The following is a 6917-nucleotide window of genomic DNA, read 5'->3' as shown; positions in this document are numbered from 1 at the left end:
TTCCCAGTATTTAAAAAAATGGCAATAGTCTTAGCTTTTCTTGCCTTGAAATATGTTAGCCCAAACTTAAACATCTGCACTTTTGCTATCAAAAAATAAATAAATAAAAGTATAAATGCATAGATATGTACCCTGTAATTTAAAAAAAGCCTATACAGTATGTATTGGTACACAATTATTACAAAAAGGTACGCAGTGTTCTCGCTAAATTGCTCCCAAATGTAAGATTGTTATATCATAATAGTAGAATAAGTACCCCTTAGTTCTATAATACTTACAGTATAAATATTTTTTTAATTCTCCTGGTTGTTACCCCTTTATTCCCCAAACTTTACATATTGTTCCCTTATACTTACATGCAAGTACTTTATAGGTACACTATAATTACCGAAAGAAATTACTGTTAAATTCCTCTTAATTACACAGTACTTTCCGGGCTGTAATCTAAAGCGTTACCTTTATTTTCTTTATTTTACAAAAGCACAATATTTTATTTCGATTGCACATAAAAAAGTAGACATTTAACAGTTTTTTTTATATGTTTCATAACTCTGTATGACCAGAAATGATGGAGTAGTTTAAGTCTATTTTTCTGCTATGTGAAAAAAATCTGCCAAAACGCACGGGTGCGTTCTTGGTCCCCAGAGGGTTAAAAAGAGCTGTTTTGGTGTGTACCACCTTAAATGTAAATGAGCTGCATATCCCCGCCCTGCCTTTGGATGAGGGCGTAACTTGCATACCTATGGCAATAAACAGTCGGTAGAAGCAGAATGGCTGAGAGTGAGAGACCCGCTGTTTTGTATGCATTCAGCCGTACATGTTTGAACCGGAATCAGACCCAGATGATGAAGAGACTCCGGCAGAAGAAACACAAATGAGAATGGACCAGGACGTCTCGGAATGGTTATTTGATACATTTATGTACTTATAGAGTTGTAATCGCGTCCCCTTTGCAATTATGGATGTGCAATACACACACAGACACACACAAACTGTGATAACGTTGGCGCAATTTTTTGAAACTACAAACACAAATACTGTGATAACGTTTTCTACGTACAAACGAAATTACATTTATGCGAGGGACCTGTTGCGTCATGTTTACATTACCTGTCGTACAGGTGCTTATGTGGCAAATGTGAGAAGATGGCTACAGAACAAGAAAATATATGCTGCAGGGAGATAGAACAGGTATTAATTTATTTACATTTGTAATTGTTGCAAAAAATAATACGTGACATAAAACTGTCTGACGCTATTTGTTGTATCGAAGGTTACAAGACGGATGAAACAACTTCAAGTCACTCCATCATGTATGGTAGACCATCCCGGAATGGATCCAGTTTGTTTCAATGTTTTCGTTACAAAACGCTTTTAACATTTACAGGGCTGGCTATGGTCCCATGCGACTTCGTGGAGTACAACAGTGAGTGTTAATGATTAGCACATTTACGAAAAAATGTCTATTTCTTCTAAATATTACAAATCTTTGAATTTTTATTCTAATATTTCCTGGGTTATATTCAAAGGAAATTATAGTGAAAACAAAACATATTATAGCTTTAATAGCTTTATATACAACAACTTGTATATACTTTTTTTTTTATTTACATTATGTATAAAGACACTGAACTATACAAATAAGTTTAGAAATAAAATAATTTTAATAAAAGGACATTCCTCCAAAAATAAATTGAACCATGATCAATTAAATATCAAATATTTCAACTCCAGACAACAAATGATAGATATTTGAAAGAAAAAAAACACAGAAAAATCCTTGAACCTTGTTTTGAGAATGTGCCTGTGTGTGTGCGTTAGTCGTTACAGATTTTTAGCTTATCGGAGTTTTGTGAGCTGGTGCTGGGGTTTCCTTGGACAAAAAGTTCGAGTTGTGATTCTAGGGTGTGTGGTCCTGAGGATTCAAAGAGAGTTTCCTGATGCCCAGGGCAGTTATGTAGGTTTTCGACCACCTATTGATTAAACCGAGATACCCTACTAGAGATGGCCTCCTCCTTCTCTGGCCGGTCATACTCTGCACACAATGCTGGTGGTATTGGTATCCTCAAAACATCATCCACATATGGTGCAGGATCCACAAAGACTTTATCAAATATGAGGTCCAGCAGGTCATCCACATATCATGTGCAATATAACATTTTATTTTGTTTTTAATTGGTAAAATATTGAGTTTTCAAATAGCTTGTAAGAAACAATGCAAAAAAGTACATTTGTATTAAATTTGTTAAGTAAACTCATTTTATACATACTGAAGTTTGCTTGTGTCTTCACTTCTCTGACCCGGTATTCTCCCTTCTTGGCCTTTGGAAAGGTCCCTTTGAACACCGGTCGACTAGCTGCTGTTGTGGCTTGAGGACGCCCGGCATGTAATGTAGTGTAGTGCAGCCAGGTATAGTCTGTAAGTAATAAATACACTTTCAACATACAATGTCTACAGTGTATGTAAAAGTAATTTTTACAACAATAACATTACCTGCACAACATTCCCAGAAATGGAAAAAACGCATTTTTTGGTGTAAACCGTAGTATTACACTGTGGAAAACCTTGATAGAAGTCTGGTAGTGTGGACTTAGCTTGGCAACATCCTTCAAAATTCTCTTGTTCTCCAACTTGAAATATGGCAGTGTTCCTAAATTATTGGAAGTGTTACTATAGTATGATATGTATTTTTAAATAAAAAAAGGCAAGCTATATGATCTGCATACATTTTTTTAAAAGTAACTATTGCTTCTTTAGCCTACATACCAGCAGCTAGACACTTTTTTGTGTCTCGACTTCTGCTTGTTCCATGTAGACATGCTGGAAAATTGCTGTCTTCATGTGTGTGCTTATTTTGCATATGGTTTAGCATAGACGTCCATTTAGCCACTCTTTCAGGTCCACTGCTTGATGATACAGCAGTCCAATAGATGTGGTTTTTTATACTATGCAACCATTTACGTATTTTCTCACAACCCTTCAACTTGCACACTTTATCCAGCTGCTTTGAAATTCCTGGAGATTGCAATTAAATACAAACATGACAACACTCACGATAAGTAGAGCAATGTGTCATTACATATAATGTAATGGTGGTGTTTATATTTATATAAATGTTCCGCTAACACATAATCATCCGCTAATACAGTTTCATCGCAATTATTAGTCTGTAAAAATCTAGAAAATGATATGATGGTAGTAAGGTTATTTACCTTTCTCTACGTGACATCATAGAATTGGTTGACATTGCGTTCCCTGAGGAATTTTTGTATTTGCGGATGTCGGTCAGTCACAATGCAGTCCAGAGTCACACCACGAGCATCCAAAAAGTCAAGACCTCTCTTCAAACCTTCCTTTTCCATGTGGTAACTTCCTCCCACTTCCAGGGCTCTCAAGTGTCACGCATTGAGCGTGACAGTCACTCATTTCGGTCTTTTGTCACGCACTCCCGCCACACATTGTATTTCTCACGCTGAAAAACTATTTATAATATATTTAATATGCCGCAGCGCCCCAAATTTCTCTGGCCGCGTCGCTCTCACTATGGACCCGGCAGGAATCAAGCACGCGTCTCCCCTGCAGTTCTTTGTCGAGCCTGCCACTTATCAGCCAATCAAAAAAAAGAAACGGTCCACACAATAGCCAATCAGAAAATAGCACTATTGTATCTGGGTAAGATTCAAGATAAGTCACGATCTCCTGTTTTAATGTTACAACAACAAATTCACAATTTGTTTGACACAAACAATGACAACTTGACTGCTGTTAGAGAACGTTTCCCAGATAATTAGCATCAGTTTTTCATGAATGTCTTTAACTTAGCCAACAGTTTTACAGCCTGTTCACTGACAACACCTGCTCAGAACAAGTAGTTTAGCCCTAATCATATTTTTGTTATCACACGATGACTGACATATTGTCACATTATAAACATCTCTCTCTCCAAATCGGCTTAATAATTTTATAAGCACTAAATAAATTAAAGTGTATTGCATATGTTATAGGTCACTTTTAAAATCATGTAATATTTTATAATTATATCCGGGCCATGGATGCATTAATCATTGCATCTGTCTTTCAAAGATGTCAGGTATAAAGCAATTAACCATCCTCTCATTCGCCCTGAGAGGAAAGCCCCCTAAAAAGGCCAGGTTAGAGGATGCTGGACCAGAGAAATTGGCAAAAAGGGTAGGCCTATTAGAGGAGGAGACAGTGCAGGTAGAAGAGGAAGAGAATAAATACTTTGTATTTGGTTGAATTGTCAGTGCCATGTATCAAATCTTCTCTTTTGCAAGTCTGAGGAATTATTAATAACAACAACAAAAACACTAATAATAATATTACTTAAGAAATACAACCATTCCTGCGACCCGTCGCCCCCTGGTCACTCTTGCCCGTCTTTAAAACTTGAGAGCCCTGCACTTCATTACTCTGACAAGGGATCAAAATACAATTATTTTTTTGCGTTGAAAATAAAATATACAAGTTTTCCAGGACGTTGCATCAAAGGTTTCTGCTCATTTACCTGGACGAGTTGTACATCAACAACGGTGTTTGTCTCCAGGTCCATCATTGTGTAACTGCCATATTTGGCAGAGTGCCCTTCAAAAACAAAAATACATAATCTCTTATTACACAATGTGCCTTGTCTAGAAGATAAAATTCTATTTTTTTTTCTTTCTAAAAAAACAATGTAAATTTCTCCCACAATGTACCTGGTGAGTCAGCCCTCATATCTCCTCCAACAATGACCTTTTCCCTTTGAGCCAACAGCTGTAGCATCTCATCCTGCCAGTTTCTCCATTTGTAAACAATAGCAGGCTCAATGCACATTCGTGCATGACGACGAAAGGTGTCGTACTTGAAAAGATGTAACTTCATAGCTGCAAATATCTGACAACAGATATAAAAAAGTTGGTAAACAGTAAATTAATAAATGAATAAACATAATATTTTTTACATTATAAATGTTTAGTCTCATGTAACTGCAAAGCTATTAATTATTTCATTTACAAATACCTTTTCAATTGTCACAAATGAAGCACCACTGAGATACACAGCAGCAGAAAGGTGAAGGTTTCCAGCTGGAGTACTGCCCAAAATCGGCTGACTGTTCCATTTCCATGAGAACTGACAATGGTGGCAGAGTTGTTCAACACGTAGAAATGTTCCAATCCTTTGTGATCTTATATGACAGCTTCTATGACATACTGGGCACACCTCAAACACTTCCATGATGCAGGTCTCATAGACAATATATTTACAGATTTTTTTAATAGGGCTGGATGCTTGAGCTCTGAAAAAAACAAACTAATTAGATATGCCATAATTAAAACAAACATTATTCTAAAATATAATATAAACTTACGACAAGTCTTTTGGCTCTGTTATTGATGTGTCTGCCTCTGCAGGATTAAATGTGACATCAGTCTCTTGTGCTGTTAGTATTGAAGAGCATTCCTGTAGGATATCTTCATCTTCCTCAAGGTCCAGACAAGGTCTCTTTGATGAAGTCTTGAGGGGCGTGGAAGACGCAACAGCTGTATGAGAAACTAATTTTGTGCTAACATCAAAATTTGACAATGTTGTCTCTGTCTGGACACCTGGAATATATAATTCAGCAAAGTTTCAGCAAAGATTCACTTTCTCTATCGTGGCTATTCAATTCAATTCAAATTTATTTGAATAGTACTTTTCACAGAACTGGCCCACATCTGGCCCACAGTTTAAAGTTCAAAGGGTATGTGGGCCAGATGAAAGTGTCAACTGTGGGCCGGATCTGGGCCTGAGCAATTTTGGTGTCTGGGCCAGATGTGGGCCAGTTCTGCTTCATTTGTTTTGTTTACGGCTGACATGCGGCATTGCTATGGCTTAATTGTGGCCCAAATCTGGCAAACAGGAGCGGGCCGCCCAAGTGCCATCATTCCACGCGGTATGTGGGCAAGATGAAAGTGTCAAGTGTGGGCCAGATCTGGGCCACAGCAATTTTGGTGTCTGGGCCAGATGTGGGCCAGTTCTGCTTCATTTGTTTTGTTTACGGCTGACATGCGGCATTGCTATGGCTTAATTGTGGCCCAAATCTGGCAAACAGGAGCGGGCCGCCCAAGTGCCATCATTCCATGCGGAATGTGGGCCAGATGAAAGTGTCAAGTGTGGGCCAGATTTGGGCCACAGCAATTTTGGTGTCTGGGCCAGATGTGGGCCAGTTCTGCTTCATTTGTTTTGTTTACGGCTGACATGCGGCATTGCTATGGCTTAATTGTGGCCCAAATCTGTCAAACAGGAGCGGACCGCCCAAGTGCCATCATTCCACGCGGTATGTGGGCCAGATGAAAGTGTCAAGTGTGGGCCAGATCTGGGCCACAGCAATTTTGGTGTCTGGGCCAGATGTGGGCCAGTTCTGCTTCATTTGTTTTGTTTACGGCTGACATGCGGCATTGCTATGGCTTAATTGTGGCCCAAATCTGGCAAACAGGAGCGGACCACCCAAGGGCCATCATTCCACGTGGCATGTGGGCCAGATCTGGGCCACAGCAATTTTGGTGTCTGGGCCAGATGTGGGCCAGTTCTGCTTCATTTGTTTTGTTTATGGCTGACATGCAGCATTGCTATGGCTTAATTGTGGCCCAAATCTGGCAAACAGGAACGGACCGTTCAAGTGCCATCATTTCACGTGGTATGTGGGCCAGATGAAAATTATGGCACTTAAGGCAGTCCCCTCCTGCTTGCCAGATTTGGGCCACAATTAAGCCATAGCAATGCCACATGTAACCCAAACACAAACCAAATAAACCACACCTGGCCACAGTTGATTTTTATACAAACACTGGTCTTTCCCAACATTCCTCATGCAGCATGGAATGGTGGCACTTTTGCAATTCACTCCTGTTTGCCAGATCTGGTCCACAAGCAGGCC

General features: G+C 39.0%; 1 long non-coding RNA gene across 1 annotated transcript; it reads right to left on the bottom strand.

The window, feature by feature from the left end:
• Window positions 1–2256: 2256 nt before the first annotated feature.
• On the bottom strand, window positions 2257–3062 carry LOC130071478 (uncharacterized). The gene is made up of 3 exons (XR_008804007.1): window positions 2768–3062; window positions 2495–2651; window positions 2257–2417 (listed from the first exon to the last, which is right to left on the bottom strand). It is a non-coding gene; the product is annotated as an uncharacterized LOC130071478 (long non-coding RNA).
• Window positions 3063–6917: the final 3855 nt, after the last annotated feature.

This window comes from Rhinichthys klamathensis, unplaced genomic scaffold (genome assembly GCF_029890125.1).
Source record: "Rhinichthys klamathensis goyatoka isolate OS25496 unplaced genomic scaffold, OSU_Roscu_1.1 h1tg000445l_1, whole genome shotgun sequence".
In the NCBI taxonomy this organism is placed as follows: domain Eukaryota; kingdom Metazoa; phylum Chordata; class Actinopteri; order Cypriniformes; family Leuciscidae; genus Rhinichthys; species Rhinichthys klamathensis.
The sequence above is the reverse complement of the archived record's forward strand: the minus strand, read 5'-3'. Positions and strand labels throughout refer to the sequence as shown.